At 36.7% G+C, this 21,843-nt stretch overlaps 1 long non-coding RNA gene across 1 annotated transcript in view; it reads left to right on the top strand.

Moving 5' to 3' along the window:
- Positions 1–13,230, top strand: part of LOC139141812 (uncharacterized) — a 550,434-nt gene extending 537,204 nt beyond the window's left edge. The window contains exon 3 of the long non-coding RNA XR_011554251.1: positions 11,950–13,230. This is a non-coding gene — a long non-coding RNA (uncharacterized lncRNA). The remainder of the gene's footprint in view (positions 1–11,949) is intronic.
- Positions 13,231–21,843: the final 8,613 nt, after the last annotated feature.

Here is a 21,843-nt window from a genome sequence, read left to right as displayed (position 1 = left end):
ACGCTCATACAGTCAACCCAGCTATATAGACATAATAAGGCCATACTATGACTTTATTATGCAAATTAAGAGGCGACAGTGCAGTCAAGTTTTTTTGCGACAAACTTTCAATAAAATATCATTATCTGAACCGGGATGACAGGCTCAGGAAATCATGGCCAATGAAAATTCATTTTCATAGTTATTTAATCACAATGCTACAATCACAATTAAACACAAAATTATTCAAACTGCAAAGAAAAGCTGCCAAATTACGCTTTCCGAAGTGTAAGAGATCATCCCATGATAGTGTACTATCGTGGAGAAATATATACAAAATTGCCAAAATAGCCACGAAAGTATTTGGAACATGACTGTACCGAGTTGTCATCCTGAAATTCATAGCAAATCTATTTTTAGCCATGTTATGTTTACAAGTACTGAGTGAAAAGTCGTTGTCATGGTGAACATAAAACTTTGCATATAAGCTGAGTCTGCGTATGTGTGAATAGGTCGTCAAACTTTGAGGCATCACCATTATCCACTACACATGCTATACCGTTTCCTAAGGCTATGCTCTACAGGTAATGATGTCAAATGACTAGAAAATTCACTTCCGGTGAATCATGCAAAATAAATTTTTCATTGTCTCGATATAAATAAAAATACCCTTTACAAAAAAACTCTTCATTCATGCAGGGACTACCAGACTGTGTCGCTAGGCTACCAACTTCAGAAAATGGTAGCCCAATGGGACTACCAGGCAAAAAAGTTAATTTCGAGCCCTGAGATATATCTTCAAGCTTGTGCGATATGGATTTCAGGCAATGTCAATTGTGGACAGGGTACACAGGGTACACATTTATGTTGCAGATTATTGCAAATTGGACTAACTCATGAATACAGTACATTAAGTCCCATTCCATTATCAAGAGCAAACGCTAAAAACTACATCTGAAGTTTGCTTTGGAGATCAAAACTATTGCTTGCAATAAGTAAAAATTCATGTTATCAGAAAATCACAAGCACACCTTTAGCAGTCTGACAAGCTTATGAAAAATAGAGATTTACAAGTATATATGTTATCATTACTTGTTTACTTGTATTCCAAGGAATATAACTTTAAAAAGAACAGACATGGAATCAAATGGTTAAATTCTATTTTAGCTCTGCAGTTAGTGTGAATGAGCTTATTTTTAGCTACTATAGTCTATAGAAGCTATTGGGATGGGTATCCGTCCGGCGTCCGTCTGTATGTATGTATGTATGTATGTATGTATATGTATGTCTAATTGTGAGGCGTCCGTCCTCTCAAATATCTTGAGAACCGCCATACTTACTGATTTGATATTTGTTGTGTAGATGATTTATATGATTTTGAGAAACCAATTTTTTCAATTTTTTGATATTGTTGAAAATATCCAAATTAGTGCCAAAAAAGGCGTTTTTGGTAAAAAATCTTCTTCATAACCGCTGGTCAGACAGCTTTATTATTTGGTATACAGATCCCTAGGGATAACCCAACTTAGATTTGTTCAAATTGTGATGATATATGCAAATCTGTATTTTAAGGAATTTTTTTGTCATTTTTGGTCAAAACTTTATTTCATCAAAACCGCTCATCTGACAGCTTTGATATTTGGTATACAGGTTCCTACAGATAAACTTAATATGATATATTGAATATATGACGAAATCTGCAATTTTGTTTTTTCGTGCTATTTTTGCCATTTTTGGTCAAAAAATGTGTTTGTCAAAAACTACTTGTGTGATATGCCTTTGATATTAGGTATACAGGTTCCTAGGGGTTGTCTTAGTGTCATATATTGAAATTTGATGAAATCTTCAATTTTTGTATTTTTTGGTCAATTTTTGCCATTTTTGGTTACTCATCTGATAGCTTTGATATTTGGCAGACATGTTCTTAGGGATGATCTTAATGTGACATTGTGAATTTTTACAGCTGTCCTGAAATGAGCTAGCAAAGATTTCCACCCTCTTCATCAATAAGTGTCAGAAATAGTCTCTACACTCTACATAACACAGCTGAGCTCTATCTGCTGCCATTCACTTGCTTACAAATGAGAACTTTTAATGCTACCAAACCATTAAAAGAGAGTTCCATGTTGTTCAGAAATGAATGTATTCATGACATCAATTGTCATTGGAAAAATCCCTCCACTACATTTCTTCCTCAGTGACTTTGCTATGCTTCACTCACTCAGTGACCCCCCTATTTTAACCATCATAGATCACAGTGTCCCACCTTTCCAAATCCTTGGAAAAACACTCACTGAAACCGACAGGTACATACCAACATATTTGTCACACATAGTTATTCTCTGGACTCCACAGCAGGGCTCTGTCAGTCACTAGGTCACTTTACAACCAACTTTACAACATAACAACCAATACTTTGAATAGGTCTAGTGGACCTATTCAAAGTATTCAAAGTAAGAGAATAGAAAACTTTGTGAACCTATTTTATGCAGCTATAGGTATGATGCATCATTTCCTCAGAATATTTCAGATTATGTACAATGATCAGTCTTAGGCTTCATGTTCCCATTGGTATGCCTGTAAAAATATGCAGCCAAGTATTAAAGCTGTGTATTGTGAAATTCTCTTGTTACATAGTAAAGACTTTTATCACAATACTGCATGCTGATTTACATGGGATAATGATCTCATCCCCAATTGGCAGGATTGACATTGTATCAGCTGTACACTGATGTATACTTGAAACTTCCTCACGTATGTAAGATTTAATTGATTCCTCCAGTAGTTCAAATTACATTGCATTTGTAACCTTTGTAATTAAGGAAAATACCGGTATAGTTAGTTTTTTCCAAGGCCTGCATATGTAAGAACACTTGGTTGATTGTGTATCACTCTTTTACAATGTAATACAGATATTTTAATGGTAAATAAAACCTCCTAACAAGCTTTTATACAGCATGACATGTATTTCTGTCTCTATAATATCGTAGGATGATCTACCGGGTATGTGTGTCTCTAGTGTTTTTTAAAATGTATTGGAATATATTCAAATAGATGTAAGCCATCTTGAATATCACATTCATACACTTTGCCAAATGGCAAGTTGATCAATCTTGAATCCCACCAATTTCAATGTGTCAGAGATATTATGCATATTTTATCATAGAAAGCATTAATGTTTTAAGAAAAATTTAAGTAAACGTTTACGTGTCATGAAAATGTATATTCTCAAAAAAAATATCAGTTATCTTTCTATGTACAGTAAAACTATATTTTCTATATGATATTTTTTCAAAGAAATATCACATATTAGAGGTCTTGTTGCATTGTGTACACACATTTAGTCCCCACGGAGGTAAGTTCAGTGAGGGACTTATGGTTGCATGAGTCTGTGCATTTGTGCATGCAGGTATCTCAGACATGCCTGAGCCAATTCTTCTCATACTTGGTACAAGGACATAAAACTATGAAATACATATGCAAAACCATTGTTTTTGGCGTGGCGTGAATAATTAGTACTAAATTGCATGATTAGTGAATTTTGAAAAAGCTAGGTTTCTAGAAAGATGGTGATGAAATTTAGTACTGGTGTTGCTCACACAACTCTGATAACAGACAAAGATTTACATCAGTATTTTGTCAATTAATTGCTAATTTGCATATTTAATGAATATTTATGATAAGTGTAATGTAAGGAATCCTGCATCGAATTTGACTAATGTGGTACAGATGTTGATCTCCCATATGTGCAATGGCATTAAGCAGTGTTAAGTCAATTAATTGCTCATTTGCATATTTGATGAATTTTCATAATTAAGATGTGTTTAGAAATTCTGCAAAGTTTACAAAATCTAGTCCTGTAATAGTGTGCAAAGACATTTACCGGTATCATGATAATTAAGGTCTAATTTGCATATTTAATGAAATTTACTTATAAGCGTAATAAGTTAAGAAATACTGCATCAAATTTGATAACACGTCGTAGCATAGTTCCTAAAAAATGATGTACAGATGTAGATCTTTCAGTGTGGAATTTCACTTGTTGAATTTTTCAATGAAACAGGCAAATTTATTGCAATTTCTCTAAGATTTTCAGGTTTTTTTAAATTCAAAAAGCCATGGTTTTCAGGAAACAGAAACATTTTTACCTCACATTTGGTATATGTATAAAATGAATGAGAGGCTATCTTATAAGATGAATCAGTTTATTTGCATATCTGTGTATGTATGTCTGTATGTGTGTTTGTGTGCGTGTGTGTGTGCATGTGTGTGTGTGTATGTATGTCAATTAAGATTAGAAACTCCTAAACCGCAGCACCTACCATCTTAGCATTTCACGTACAGGTGCACCCAGGGGTGTAATTGAGAATATGTTCAAATGTCAGTGCAAAAAGTATGCAAATTAGGGGAATAAAGGAAAAATGCAGCAGTCTGTAACCTTAGGGACCGTCTCAGATTGTCGCAGAAGTTCAAAAAGCGAAATTTATTCGTTTAGGGGGGAGGGGGTTTGACCTCCATTCAATTAGTGAACTTCACCTTCGCACTTTTATTTTTTGATCACAAGTTTTCGTGTGTTTATTTTAAATTAAAGAAAAACTGCACACTCGTGCCAACAAATTTGTACCTGATTCCATCTCGTTTGTGCCCCAAACACAATCTACCGATAGTAACATTGTATCCTAAACATTTCATTCATCAAATTATACAAAGACAAAAAGTATCATCTTTATAAAATGTGCTATTTATATATATATAAGCGTCTGCTCTCACCACTAGATGTCTTTATTCTCACTTAATTGTTATGCACCTGGTCATAGTCGTTTTAATATGATTGAATGTGCCTGGGCCCCCTTGTCAAAGTTTCTTGCTTATTTACCGCCCCTACCAAGTATAAATTGCGTGTTCGCAAAGACAATGAACAGCACAGGAGATGCAAAAAGGGAAAGTAAAATAAAATGAAACTTTTAATGCGGTAAAATGCCCTGTTAGTACTAAAATCTGATCGATTATTTTAATTGTAATGTGGCAAGGGGAATACGTCTTAAGTAGCTATAGCAAAATGCAACATTATACTCTCAGGCAGACATGAACATTTCGCACTCTTGAAGTTTCGTTTACGGGGAGGGGGAGGGGGTTTTGATCTAAACGAAGGAATTTCGTTTCTTGAACTTCTGCGACAATCTGAGACGGTCCCTTAGGTCATATTTGGTTGAAACGTGGTGTACGCAGGTTCCTTTAGGTATACTAAGTAAGTTACAGAGTAAGGAGTGTACAAATTGAGGTGAAATATGTATGTTTGCATTTTTGGGGTTATTAGTCGCCACAGACGAAGTCCCGGGGGACTTATAGATTGGGTCATGTCTGTCTGTCAGTCTGTCAGTGCGTCCGTCCGTGCGTCTGTGCGTCCGTCCGTTAACGCAGATATCTCAGACATGCCCTGGTCAATTTCTTTCAAACTTTGCACAAGGACAGTACCCTACCCCATACAGATGCACGTCGATTTGTTTCACAATGCGATCAAATTTGGCCGTGTTAGAGGACTTTTTAGTTTACAACTCCATAGACTCCCATGTATAAGGCAGCTCTCTATAGACTCCCATGTATAAAGCAGTTCTACATAGACTTCCATGTATAAGGCCAAGAAAATCAAAATTTAATTTCTCATCGTATTCATATTGCAAAAAGGATGGAGTGACACAGTTTTTAGTCCCCCCGGATGAAGTCAAGGGGGCTTATAGATTGGGTCATGTCAGTCCGTTCGTCCATCTGTTCGTCCATCCGTTCACGCAGATATCTCAGATATTTTGACAAAATGTCATGTGATCTGAGTGACCTTTGACCTGAAATATACATATTTGTCCATAACTTTGTAACCACAAGTGCTACACCCTTCATATATGGTGTGATGGGACACCTTATGAGGCAACATATTGTACCTCATTAATTATGCGCATATCTAATTTTTTGAGCGAGCCAATAGAGCTGGATGTCTGATTTTTGGTATAAAGGGATAACTTAGCAATACAATTTTTTTTGATAAAATGTCATGTGACCTCAATGACCTTTGACCTGAAATATACATATTTGTCCATAACTCAGTAACCACACGTGGCCACGCATGGTACACCCTTCATATTTGGTATGATGGGAGACCTTATGACGGCACATACTGTACCTCATTAATTATGCACATATCTAATTCTGGGCAAGCGAATAGAGCTAGAGGTCTGATTTTTGGCATGTAGGGATTAATTAGCAATACAATTTTTTTTGAAAATGTCACGTGACCTCGATGACCTTTGACCTTGATTACACACATATATATATATATATATATATTATATATATATATATATATATATATATATATATATATATATGCATAACTCAGCAACTGCAAGTTCTATACCCTCCAATTTTGATAGGATGTTAGACCTTAAGATGTCACATCTTGTACCTCATTTATTATGCACATATGTATTTCTTGGCTGGCCAATACAGCTAGAGGTCTGATCTTTTTCCCCGATTTAGAACCACAACTTAGACATGCCTCATGCGTTTCAAATTGGGAACAACGACATAGACCTATGTGCCCATAGATCTCAACATATACAGTCCAGTGATACTTCTTAATGACCACATTTCCCTGCCCCATCAAGACTAATACTCCTATTACAAGTGGGGACTATGTCATTGTCAATGACTTGCTTTTTTTCAGTGTTTAGTCAAAAAATTTTCCCTGAGACGGCTTGTCCGATTGCTTTGAAAGTTGGTATCCATGTTCCATGGGATGACTATAGTCAAGTTTATCCAAATTGTAGTGAAATTCTCTTGTTGGTAATATTTGGGCATTTTCTCCAAATTTTTGGTCAAAAAACTACTCATAGCTTTGATATTTGGTATATAGGTTCATAAGCTTAATTGAAATGTGATGTATTGAAAGTCTAATGATATCCACAATTTTATATTTAGGGGGAAATTTTTGTCATTTTGGTTTAAATAATTGTTTCTCAAAAAATACTCGTCTGATAACTTTGATATTTAGCAGACATATTCCCATGGATGATCTTAATTTAATATGTCAAAATTATGATGACATATGTAATCAAGTATTTTTGCAGCTATTTTTGCCATTTTTGGTCAGGCTAGCCTGGAATGGTTGTCAAAGATGTCCTCCTTCATCAACACATATGTCAAAAAGTTCTCTATATAACATAAGAGGCTCTAGCTTCAGAGAAATATCTTCAATTTTGTGTTTTTGTGAAGGTTTTTTCGGAATTTTTGACGTGAAAAAATACAGAAATAGTTCGTTGTATTGATTGGAAATTAGGTTTGTAAATCCCTACAAATGTTCTCATACATACATTGCATGTTAGAATGAGATAAACAATTCTGATATTTTTATTATTTTTATTTGTCGATCTTGGTAAAAATATCACTACAACAATCACTTCCGATGCTGGTTGAAATTTGGCATGAAAGTTCCATTGAGTGCAGTACCATTAAATATTCAGATTGTGATGACGTGAATAAAATTAATAAATACTGTGAAAAAACTTGTTCTTATTTTATACCTTCAGGAACATAGAGTATACAATGTGGTTATTTAGTAAGCATTTTATATGGTAATTTAAAACTGTATTTGGTATTGAAATAGCAAAGCTGAAGGTGATTTTAGCAGGTTTGGTCTCAAACAAGTATATTCCATAGGTTTTTTCGATTCTCTCTCTCTCTCTCTCTCTCTCTCTCTCTCTCTCTCTCTCTCTCTCTCTCTCTCTCTCTCTCTCTCTCTCCTCTCTCTCTCTCTCTCTCTCTCTCTCTCAGGGATGACGAGATCGACGTTTATGTGTATCAAGGTTGTAAATAGTTTACATATTTTACATTTTTCTGCCATTTTGAAATCATATTTACATCAGAGACTTCCGAGTGCAAAGATAAGAAAATACAAAATAATACGAAAGTTAACAATATCAAATAAATCTAATCGAAGCCTTTTTTCTTAAACTTATCATTTACAAAACTACGTAACTGCGCTTTGAACTGTGGCAAACTTTCGGTATTCCTATATAGATGAAGGAATACTATATCCGATTGTAGAAGTACTATCTGAAAAGTTGGAATGTACAAATCAGCGTTGCCAGAACTCCGAGTATTGAAATGATACATCTAAAAACGTGGAAACTGTAAATAATCAGGTGAAAACCATTCATTATTTTAAATGTCTGAACAGCGACAAAATAATTAATAAGTAAATCCATAGATAGCCCATTGACGTGAAAGAAGGAAGCGAGAAGAAACCGTAACATGTACTACCAATATAACCCGCCCAGCTCTCTTCTCAAGTTTGTATAACAGTACGTCGTTTATTTCCCATACTGTAACACTACAACAATAAGTAAGTACAGTAGGAAATTAAAAGTTGCATTATTCCATCTTTCTCCTATTCCTCTTCTGTAACAAGAATAATCTCAAGTGAGGTTCCATGAAAGGAAATAGACGCATTTCATTCTATAAATAAACCCATTGAGTCCTGACAGTTGAACAGATGAATGAAAACTCGTTGCTTGAGCCAACGTTACAGAAACATTGACGCTTTTATGGGCAAAACATTGGGGCTATATCCTCCAACTTGAATAACGCAAGAAACGAAATATTATATTCGCCTTATCCCTTACACACGATGCGTATCTGAGGGTGTAAATCTTACATGAAAAAACGGAACAAAAGCCGTTTTATTGTACAACTAAAATAGCAAGGTTGCTTGTCAACTCGAAAGAACGGAGACCATACTTCGTTTTTCTAACCCACTGACGACGCTCGGCTAAACGCAAGACTAGACTCTGAGTGTATAGGTTTGAAAACCATTTAAAAGTGCAAATGGAAATTGTAACGGCCGGTTTACCGTGTATCGTGTTAAACGAAAGAAATTCAAGAAAAAGGGCAAGCGCGCCGAGTATCGAATCCGTGGAACTTTGCAGTCAGTTCATTTTCTAATGTAGCTATTCAATTAAAAAAATAAAATGAAGGGTAATTATCAAAATTTATTTAAAATATTTTAGGCGAGCAGATGAAGAGCATTTCAGCCTTTTTCTAAATATATTAAATTTTGCCACAAGTTAAAGTGTGAGAAATAGGGAAAAGGACTGGTGAGGAGTACATTGCGGCAAATCAGAATTTTGCTTGGAAAACTTCATTCAATATTTGAAAATCATATCTTTTTCAAAATGCTGCTTAGCTAACACCTGATTATTTCTTACTTTCCAAAAGTCAACCATATCCTAATTTCTATTAGAGTTTAGGCGTGGTATATTGGGAATTCCCTCCGGAACGTAAATAATTGACACCTCGAAACAGCCAATCAGATTGAACCAAACAGTGACGTTGACATATATCACTAATAATATCAACCAGTGTGGTGGCTATCAGGTGTGCTTGGATCTAGTGTGGTGTCATCCGTTTTGACTACAAGTCTGACCTCCCGCAAGTCAATTAATGTTTCAACTTTCGCAGACTTGATTTTTTGGTGGATATTACCGCTCAGCAGATGATAACAGCGGAGTGTTGGCATCTCAATTTCGACAGCCAACGGTTCAACGTAAACCGGGAGGAGCAGCAGGAACTCAGTCAAGGTGAACATCTTTACAGTCCCGATGTTAAATATCTTGACCGTCATGGCATTTCAAGATAGAAAACTTCCTGTGGCTGAATAAAATTATTTAAATTAATGTTCTTGGAAACGGTAGCCGACTGGTTTTGTGTGAGGCCTAGCAGCTAGGCGATGTTGCCGTGAGTGTGTGGGGGTTCGAATCCCATTTGGGTTATAGTAAAAAATATATTTCTAAAATATGTACAATTTATTAGTTCCCTCATCACAGTAATAGGTACGAAAGGAGCGCTAGTATTTTAACGAAATGATAGACCGCGGCCCGTTGATCAACTTCATATATTAATTTTGCACCGGAGAAGTTGCATGAGCATACTGGTGGCGAAAATGAACAATTCAATCATGTCAATATATCGGATATACTTCCAAATATGTACACTGTCGGGAATAGGCTGATTCATAATTAGGTGGCGAAGAGCCAGGAATGTAACGATGAAACATTCATGAAATTGTGATTAGCTTAATCGTAATATTCGCGGGAATGCTTAGACATCAATCTAGTTGTCATGATAACTCGTCTCGTGCTCCGCCTCTTCTTAGCATAGACCACGCCTAAACTCAAATAGGAAGTCGGAAATGGCAAATTGGAATAAGGTTGCAGTCGCCATTCCACCTGCAGTTTTGAAAGGTGATCGGCATCACACAAAGTTACCTAACATCAATGAAAATAGTCACTTTTCTAAGATAACTATCATTTACAATGACATTTGTATATAAAATACTGACTGTCCGCAAGTACCATCTTCACAAGAGTTTTTACCAGTTTCTCATACTTTCACCGGCGTTGAAAACTTGTTCATTTCGAAAAGGGCCGAAGCGCGCTTCATCAACGTGAAGAAACGTTGAAAATTGATGATTAGCCTAATTTCTAATGTCTATTTGTATAGATTGTATCGCCTTTTCTACGACAAATGCGACATTGCAGACGCTCGACAGCATGACTCATTATCAAAGAAGCTGGTCAACCATATAACTTACCGGTCGATCGGTTAATCAATGAATGCTACCCGAGGTGTGAAAGTTGTCATCTCACATATATTTCAATCTGTCTATGAAATGGTTTATTTCAGAGGCCGAACATCGCCCTAGTCGTAGAACGGAGTCATATTCGGCACACCACGGGTATTCCTGTTCCTACCCCTTCCATTCCTTATTTGACATGATCAACCCACCTTTATGATTTCAAGTTGTACGGTATTGAGTATGTTTTCAGCCCCTTTCAGGATCAAACTAAATTTTTTGGACACACAAAGATGAAAATGCTGTTTGCAACGACAGTTTGCTCATACGACATTAAGACTACAGCGAAAATACTTTATTTTAGAATTTTTTATTACTATTAGGATTATGTTTGTACAATTGCCTATTAGTTATGTCATCAACTTGGTTCAGCAAACTAGCACAACAACAACATAAAAACAAATGACAAAATTTTAAAGTCATAGAGCGATCACTCCCTAAAGATGTTTATTGTATACCAATTGATCAACTTGGCTTTTCCTTAAACAACTTAGGTTTGCCACCCAGTAAGGCTATATTTTGGGAAAATGTAAACAAATCTTGGTCGGGTAGTTTTGGCTTTTTTTATTAATTCTTTTCTTGTTCGAACGCAATTTCATATTTCTTGAGCCGTAACATTAATATCTCAGAAAAACTGTCATAGACCAAACCTGCATGTACACTTTAAAATTAAATTTCAAGCTATTGAGTGCTGTTGTTTCAGAGAAAACAGACACTGAGCAGGTAAGGAAACACTGAACAGCTAATACCGATCCGTGTACCACCTTCCGCAATGTTTATGATTTTATAGAGAAGTTTCATCTTTTGGTGCATGGCACTCTGATCTGAGGCTTCTTGATGTTTTCGTTGGTTTACTGCAAAACAGCTGTACATGTATTTTCCTAATTTGTTCAGTGTCTGTCTCTCTGTCCATCGTCGATGTTGCATTCATCATTGTCATTGTTTGAGTAAATTGCAAATGAAATATATATTGAAGAGCCGATTCATGACGTATGAGTGGTATTTAGGAAATTTAAAGCGCAGTGGTCGTCGCGCTGCCGTGCGCGATTTTTTTGTTGATAAACATACATGTTTGTAAACATAAGTCTTGCCAACTTCAATTGGAGTGAGATGGGGCGGTCCCTCACTTTGTTTACGCCTTGTAAGACTCAACATCATGCAATAGTAAAATATTGAGATCGGAAACAAACTTCAGTGGTGTATTTCTATCTATAAACTCATGTAAGGCTACGAACATTGAGACACTCTGCACATTATGTCGCCGAGTTTACTGCACGCAATCACAGTGAACAAATGGGTTTGATCACGCGGTCACGCTGGTTGTACACAATGCTATGAACAGCACAGTAAAAATGCATCACTAAAATGATCAACATTGTATATATATGAAGACCAGGAACAAGCACAATGCCTAAACACAAAAATTACACTCAAGACCATGATCGGCAAGCCAGAGCAGCACAAGGGAGGTGTTGTTGCTTCGATAATGGAGAAGGTCACCACGTTGACGTACACTCAGCTCCATGGCTCAAGCGAGGCCCATTCAACTGATTCAAGGAAATCATGATCAAATGTGATCTCAATCCAGCGTGTAATTACTGTAAAATATTCAGAAGATATTTAACTTAGATTAATTGACCTTTTATTGCGTGTTAGATTTGGAAAGGTGGTATGCTTGTGACAAATCAGCCGCCATATTATCGACAATATCGCAAACATAACAATCAACCCGTAACCTCATGCGGCATTCTCGGATATGTTGTCAACAAGATGGGGGGGGGACCCCTCAGGAGCATGCGCAGTGCGACGACCACTGCGCTTTAATTCAGGTCCACTTGTTGTTCTTGATAAAGATGCCATTTCTTTAAATACGCGGTTTACTTTGTGATGATTTTATTCTCTTCAAGTTAATCACTGTCACAGAGCAATAATACAATAATATCCTTTTCAAAAGCTGCTCTATGTCACAAATTTTGATGAAACTATCAGTGTTTTCTGACAAAAATATGCCTTATTGAAAATGCTCTTCCTGATAATATAAGGGCATCGATACTTAAGAACCAATTTATGCACTTACTGTCGGAAGGCTATCTGTTTCACAATTTACCGATGTATAAGTTAGTTGCTGTGTTTGTATTTGCGTACTATATGAAGTGTTTTTGTTAATAATTACGCATGTGCGAGTGCTCGGTTAGCTTCACAGTGCCATGCCTTCGCGAGGTTAAATAGCTCCGTACTAAGGTTACAGAATTTACCTAAGATCGAGGGTTTTGATCGAAGAAGAAAGAATGACGTTTTAGGGAATTTTCTGTTATTTGAATAATCTAAAAAAGGTTCTCTATAGAGGTTACAGGGCACTATACAAGTGACAATTTTTCAAATTAAATATGTTCGAGTAATTTTGTAAACATTTTTAACAACACTCTGTAACTTTTTATTGTATTACTTGAATTAACATCATGCAAACGCAGCTACATTCTTAAACCCCCTCTCCCTCCAATTTTCAAGAAAATTAAATTCTCCACACTTGGTTAAACTTTGCTAAAAGTGACCATCTTACAGCCCCTAACACCTCGCTACACTTCGTTAGGCTCGCTACACCCCCTTCTCCAATTTTCACAGAATTTTACTCCTAGACTTGGTTACACTTCGCTACATGTTCTTAACTACGCTACAAGATTGGTGTCTCTCTGGCGAATAAAAAGTGACCATCTTACAGCCCCTTACACCTCGCTACACTTCGTTACGTTCGCTACACCCCCTTCTCCAATTTTCACAAAATTTTACTCCTAGACTTGGTTACACCTCGCTACATGTTCTTAACTACGCTACAAGATTGGTGTCTCTCTGGCGAGTAAAAAGTGACCATCTTACAGCCCCTTACACCTCGCTACACTTCGTTACGTTCGCTACACCCCCTTCTCCATTTTCACAAAATTTTACTCCTAGACTTGGTTACACCTCGCTACATGTTCTTAACTACGCTACAAGATTGGTGTCTCTCTGGCGAGTAAAAAGTGACCATCTTACAGCCCCTTACACCTCGCTACACTTCGTTACGTTCGCTACACCCCCTTCTCCAATTTTCACGAAATTTAATCCTAGACTTGGTTACACCTCGCTACATGTTCTTAACTACGCTACAAGATTGGTGTCTCTCTGGCGAATAAAAAGTGACCATCTTACAGCCCCTTACACCTCGCTACACTTCGTTACGCTCGCTACACCCCCTTCTCCAATTTTCACAAAATTTTACTCCTAGACTTGGTTACACCTCGCTACATGTTCTTAACTACGCTACAAGATTGGTGTCTCTCTGGCGAGTAAAAAGTGACCATCTTACAGCCCCTTACACCTCGCTACACTTCGTTACGTTCGCTACACCCCCTTCTCCAATTTTCACAAAATTTTACTCCTAGACTTGGTTACACTTTGCTACACGTTCTTAACTACGCTACAAGATTGGTATCTCTCTGGCGAGTAACGACGCGATTTCTCTTTTACAATTTACTGCTGTATTCCATACTGAATATCTACATACATCACCTCAACATATCTTTAAAATTATCATGTTTAAGCTTTCATCCATCGCAACGTACCCTAGTATAGTTTTTATATTATTCGTAGGGGTCCCTGGTCCTTTTAACAAAGTTCCGGTGACCCTCTCTGTTTTACTACTCTAAACTTTCTTTCTCTTATGAAAGGAATAGTTATTCACGATATGTAAATCGATGGGAAGATCGAACTGTTCCATACAAGACACCCTGTGTTAAATAGTCCCATCTTAAACAGGCTGCGCATTGATATATTTCTCTGTAATTAGACTTCTTTTCCTAGCCTTCGCTACACTCGCAACTTAAATACGTAGCGAGGGGGTAGTCTATAAAAAGTTTGCACCTCGGATCTTGCAGTGTATAAAAGCACAAGCTGACTAAGTGATTAGTTTTATGTTTTTGTAATAAATTTGTTTTTAAAGGAAATTGCTGAGTTCACCCGTTTTTTTCTCACGTAACAATTGAATGTTATATTTGTTTAAACCATTGTTTACAAATACAAGCCCCTCGGATTGTGGAAAGAAGGCTGCTGTCTGAATACACATTGGGGTATGTCAATATACTGACCATTAGCAAACTATTTATGCGGGCAAATGTACTTCAAAATGCGACTTATACTTTTATTAATGAGATCACTTGATTGCCTTTCTCAGCTGTATCATGATTGTAAATTATTACATCTGTAACAAGAACAGTAGAGTTTGAGATAAAAAAATAATCATTACAATCATCAACTAATCATTTGATCCATCGGCGTTCTGTATTTTTTTAACATACATTCTGAAATGTCTGTCAGGAGAGATAAACTGCCCAATTATTATCAGGATTTACAAAATATAGGCATCATTCACAAAGAAGCCAATCTTTATATTATCCTGGATGCAGTATAGATTCTTTTACAGAAGTAAAAATTTAGAAAATTGTGTAATAAACGAATAAAAAAATCACTCATGAATATGTTCATGCACAAGATACTATTTCTGTTCACTAATGTAGCATCTTTGTTCTGTATAAGCAAGGTCGCGGCAATAGATGTGAACGTTTGGGATGCCTATCTTTCTTCGCAAACTTATACTTAGCTTGACACAGAAAGATAACACCAATGATCTCAGAGTATATGTATGACATAGAGTGAGTGATCGCTAGCGCTGAGTAGATATTCAATAAATATTAGCGAAACTTTGTCATTTCACATACGTACTCGTATACTGTAATTGTTAATTTATGGATTGTCCAACTCCGCTTTCTGTGATGTAATAAGATGTAAACTACACCATGTAAAGTGTACAGAGAGGAACCATGATGTAGATTACTCTTGAACATACATTTATGACTCCCATAAAATTTCCTTTTTAAGGAATTTCTACTTTGAGATGATGCATCGATGTGTATTGCATTACATTTTCAATGAACGCTACATGTATTAAGTCTGATAACCTGTAAGAGAGGGCAACCAGTCAACCAACCGTTCATTAACTCTTAAAATGTAAGTATGATCTTTTTACAATGATAAAATTTGTTTGTTCACTAAAACTTCTGGAAGAGGGATTTTAGGGGTGAGGGCTTAAAAAAATTACAACATGCCATGGGAAGCTTTAAAAAATTACATTGCGAAGGGGGGACTTGAATATTCATTGAATATCCTTTTTTTTCAAATACCTACTGCCACTTTCATTTCCTGCTATTTCAATTTTCAGGGTACCCCTTTGGCCTACGTTGTACAGTATAATAATCAGTTTATAATGCTTTCAGCAGCCAACTTGAGGGAAAGGGCAATTTCGTGATTTCTACTTACCCAACCTCTCTGTTGTGCATTGTTATTGTTCGAAATCGTCCTGTATAATACCTAAAGATTTCAACTTAACCTTTGAATAACAATTATGGAGATGACAACTTACTGATAATATATACCAATCGACATTCATTGAGTCTTGGTTAGTGTCAAACTTTCATGTCTCTATAATTATATTTGTATTTTTGGAGGACTTTGACAAAACACAACCTATTAGAATAGTGCATAATGTCATCAATAACAAGTGGAAGCTTCATATCAAACAGCTTTTAAATATTTATTTGGGTGAAGATAACCATTGAGCCGAAATCCTCCCACAGAAAATACCGTACTCGACCGAGTATAGTTCCCTACGGTGAGAAAGGAGAACAACAGGGCATATAGAGTATGGTGTTTTATTTTACTCGACATGTCATATTGTCATTCATTCATGTGACATTCATTCTTGTAAAATGAGAGCTATACTAGGAAGAGACAATGGCAAAACCAGCTACCCTTTCCCTGTGTTTTCGCCAAATTAGGGGGTGGTACTCTAGTAATAAAACCATTCATTTGACATTTGGAGTCTTGATATATACATGTAAATGTACACATATAGCTGGTCTTGTAGGAGAAAATCTTTAATAGTGTGCCCAATAGATTCCAATGTATTATGATTTTATATTTTTCGGATAGGCACTGTATAGATCACATTTTGCTTGTTTATAGTTGTGATAGCTGTTCAAAAACAGATGACCCAAGGCATGTGTGAAATTTCATGACCCTTCAAAATAGCTACTATCCCCTAAAACCTCTAGTCCTACCCCCTGTAATTTCTTCTAATCCCTTACTGTACTTTACTCATCACAGTAGCTGTATCACAGTAATAATGTTTACTCAAGATGCTGTTAATGCACCACATTTCATGCAAATTGCAGTGTGATGAAGCTTCTACCAAACATTGCCGAGTGTCAAACCTCTGAATTTGAACCATTTTGATACCCATTTGGAACATAATGTTGACAGGTTTGGTAAAGGGACTTCAAGATTTTCCATAGTGAGAAGGGGGAATTTGAAAATGTTTGTGGTGTGCTGGGGGTGAAGGATATTTAAATTTTTAACATTTTTTAAGATTCTCCCTCTCCAGAAGTGTTTGTGAATACCGTCTAGGTTCCTACATGTACATTTTATCCTGCATCCCTTTTTGCATTGACATCCATTATATACATGTAGAACAGACCATACACAGTAGAGAAATGTTTCTCTGCTCTCTATTAAAAAGGTATTTCCTTGATTAGCAAATGCAATCTCTGCCTTTACCAGGCTTTGATTGCCATGAATTGACTTAAAGTTACACTCATAAGAGCAAACAGTGATCTCTGTGTCTGATTTGAAAAGATTAAGTGGTTAAAGCATATTATCATACATGCTATGCCTGTATTGCCATTCTCCTATTATTAGACGTACTAGTATGAACCCGTATTTTAACTAGTGAAAATACGAATTATATTTTCACTGTAACCAAACTACTTAAGGCTACGCGTACGCGTGACCTTCACTGGGATGATACATGTAAAACTGCTGAGCGAATAGACTTGTGACACTCCGAAATGTCATGATCATTGTGAATGTGATTATGGTCAAATTTTGTTGTTTGCAGTCAGTTCATGGGCATTGCACCTAGGTACAAGTACAGTTGTACCAAAAACATAGAAGCGAACGCATTGAAAATGTGTATCTTTTGCTGACCTGACACCTGTCATCGTTCACGGCCAGTCCCATACGGTGGTGTTTTAATGTCGTCTACTCTGCGCTGCCGAAGATTAAGATCTCGGTTGACAGAACCGTATATGAAAAGTTTCCTGTTGACGAGTTTAAGTATCTGAGTGGTGAATTACATCGTTTACTGCCATAAATGAGCCACAAAAATCCAACCGCACTAAAAATACTCGCGACAGACGATGATATATATTCCTGATTTTTAAAGGTCTGTCAGTGAGATTCACAGGTCATGATTGTGCCCGGTGGCACCGTTGTGGGTTTCGGAGACAATGTAAGATACTAGGAAAAGTAAATTTTCGCTTACGTTTTCGTGAAAGAAAATTAGTTCTATTTAGGCAAGCCAGTAAGGAAAATATACGAGCAGACGATGAAAATACCTTTGAAATGTTTTATTCGCAAAGCAACAAAATCACGAACGAGTTAATACGACGCTACAGCTTACAGTGTACTCACTTCACGTTTTCCCTAATCCGCTCACAAAGTCTTTTCTAAGATGGTAAATTCGGCATATTTGACGACTGAGGACATGTACAATTCTTGGAGATAAACTGACTGGTGCGGCTGTTATATCCACTGTGCATTCATAGATGTCACAGCTGCTTGCTTTGCTCATCAGCTGCTCGATATCGATCGAGTTTGAAATCGAACGTTGGCGCGGCGCGAATATTTTGACCCGATTTTCGCCGGCCTCATAACTTTCGCAAAGGGATGATTGTATGTTTCAAAACACGAAAACACACACTCATTTTACACACTCCAGCCTATTTTTTACCTCCATCGCCATTTCAAGGCACAGTGAATCTTCTTCAAAGTGTGAAAACCTGTGTCGACATCTTAATATTTATATTGTTCATTCAAAGTGTGCCATGAACCCTCCTTTGAAGTGGAATGGCCCAACAGCGGAATAATATGAAGTGATACGGTTGTCATCACTCCTTAGCAACCAACTTTTTATAAGTACAGCGAGGAGCAAGCAAGGTCGATTTCAGTTGATTTCGTCGCTAATTTCGGAACGTCCGTAGGAAAACAGTCATAACCAAAGCATGCATGTATGATAAAGGGGTTATTACACGAAGTTTGGGCGATACCACGTCGTATTCTCGTGATGTGTCCGCATTTTGACTCGTTGCTGCGCAACTCGTCAAAATACGGACACATCACTCGAATACGACGCGGTATCGCCCAAACTTTGTGTAATAACCCCTAAGTATTCCACCTTTCATGTACATGTTATATTATTTTTGCTATCCGGAGACAACTAAAAGTACTGGTACATGTACATGTTATTATATTTGGATCATAAAGTAAGCTCCCTGCTATTTTTACAGTCATTAGGGAAGCCATGTCATAATATTGTTTTTTCTGCACAAAATTTAGCTCCTTTGACAATATCAACATCTTCATGAAAGCCAAACGAATAACATTTTTCTGCTCAATATTTTCAATTTTTTGCTCCCATCAGCAATACATATATGGCAAGTGGGAGGTCATGTGGTATCAAAATGTCTTTATGTAATCTGTCTTTCTGTATGTATGTTTGTCTGCCCGCCCATATCAAATATTCTGAAACCACTGCACGTGTTAATCTGATTTTTGTGTAGTGATGCCATGTGTAGTGTAGATGAGCTGTTGTTGAAATGTACCTGTTAGGATTCATTAAAAATGATGGTGAAACTATCATGTTTTTATTTTGGAGGCTATGTTTGCTATTGTCAACATCCCTCTCCTTTGAAAGTACTTATCCCACTACTTTCAAATTAGTTAATTGTGCTCGATATATACCTGTGTTGGACTGACTCTTCACGGCCCTATCTAGATATTCAGAAGATTGCCCTTTATCTTTCTTAACACCTTCTGACACAAAGGTCAAGAAACTTCTTCCAACACGACGCACTCAGCAGTAATGGGTGACATTGAACAACTGTTTCACAGCTTCCACGTCAACAAAGAACACAGAGACTGTCTGCGCTTCTTTTGGTTCAAAGACAACGACCCCACAAAACCAGTAATTCAGTACAGAATGCACACCTGTTTGGCAATGTCTCCTCACCAGCCATTGCTACCTTCAGACTGAGGAAGATCGCTGAAGACGGCGTATCTACATATGGAGAAGACGTGAAAGAGTTCATAGACAAGAGTAGTTGTAAAATATTGTTATTTGTGATACATTCTTTTAACCATTTTATTTGAAAAATAGCTGCAGGGAGGGAAATCCCCTGTAGCTCAAAATGGCATGCGCGTAAGTGGATTGTGTAAGTGAGGGTGACCTGTATATGAACTCACGTACGCGACAGCTGGTGTGAGTACTGACTAGAATAAATGTTTACAGATGACTCACTAGCGTAAAATAGACACTTACATCAGTGTTTACAGATGACTCACTGCGGTATTTCAACATCATGGCTATTTTAGCAGACGGAAAGCTGTGAAACAGTCTCATTACAATAATGGATGGAATCTCTTCACTACAGACAGCAGGTGACTGTGAGATCTTAAGCTATACAGATTAGTTACTACTAGATGGATTGGAGTATAAATACTTCCCAGTAAATAATCCAGAAGCCCTGAATGAGCGAATTAGGCATTGTGTGAATTTTATCGTGATATAGTTATTGGAAATAATTATCGATTTTCACCACGGCAGAACCGGAGGTGCCTCAACTAGAAGATCAACAAACTCCAAAACCAAAGCGCAAGAAAGTGATTTCTCCCAATGAAATTTTCAACGTGTTGAAGCGATCTTACCAGAGAGAAGTGATGATCACGAAATCATTCGAAGAGTTCAAGATTGGTTTCAAGAATTTCTTCCATGGTTTTAGAGCACGTGATCAACAGAAGTTACAGGATAACTACTTGTACGGTCAATGGTTGGAAAAAGCTTTCAGTCATTTCAGCGAGAAGAAAAAGAAAAGGAAAATTTTTTGATTGGGTTGAAGAGAACTGTGACATAAAACATGTTTGTGCGAGACAGTTACAGAAAATGTTATAATGATTTCAAACATTATCTACAAATATTACATTGTAAATTAAGCTTTGAATGGTTTAACAACAATGGAAACAATTTGTTGCTATATTTTGATGACCACAGAAAAGAAATTTTTCAGTGGACCTATCCTCCAGAGTGCACATTTGATTTATGTGCAGTTACCTTTAACTTACCTGTGATGTCATGACGGAGGTCTGATATTCTATAGTTTTCATGAAAAATTTCTATGGAGTTTTTTTTTTGAACTCGGAGTTAACTTTCATAACCATTTAGTCTGTAATGTCGCATGTATCGTTCTAAAGGTGGACTAAACCCTTCTTGTTTTTGTATTTCTAGTGCCTGATGAAATATGTTTTGAATAAGTTCTGAGGTGCATTTCGAAAGGGTATCTTTATCCTCTTCTTTCTTTATAGATGCACCTTTTCTTGTATTTGTGTAAGCAGCTGTTTATATTGAACGTAATAATGTTTATATTTCTCTCGCCTTTTTGATACTCCTGTTTTTCCTTGTATTACATCAATAATAACACCTGGTATAGGAGTTAAAGCTAAAAGAACTGGTACTGTAGGAATGGCTGCTATTACAGCAGAACTTACAAGAATTCCCTTAGTCACTGTGACATTAAGAGCCATATCAATTCGGCCCATCAATTTATAACTGTGCCTATATGCGGCGCTAGTTCTTTCTATATAGCTGACCAACTGTTCAACGCTTTCAACAACTGACACGTGCATTTTGTTTTACTATATTTGTAAGGAATGATAAAAATAATTGTAGTATATAGAGAGACAATATGGCAGAAGGAGGAGAAAATATAGAACTCCTGACTTTATGTGGCACTGATGCGAATGATGATGCTGCTGATCTTAGATATGGTGAAACAAACTTAGACGAAGAAGCCGATCTTTCCAGACTGACAGCTCACGCGACAGCTCCGCAGGTGAGTCGTTGACTGGATAGAGAGGAGAAATTACAGAGCAAATTGCTAAACAATTCTTAGACGGGAATAACATTTCTTATAAGGATACGTGAGACGCATTTATTGCGAGAACTGAACTTAGGGGTAAATATCTGTATTTCGATAACA

Source organism: Ptychodera flava, chromosome 1 (genome assembly GCF_041260155.1).
Source record: "Ptychodera flava strain L36383 chromosome 1, AS_Pfla_20210202, whole genome shotgun sequence".
Taxonomy (NCBI): domain Eukaryota; kingdom Metazoa; phylum Hemichordata; class Enteropneusta; family Ptychoderidae; genus Ptychodera; species Ptychodera flava.
Note: the sequence above shows the minus strand (reverse complement) of the source record. Positions and strands in the feature narration are given on the sequence as shown.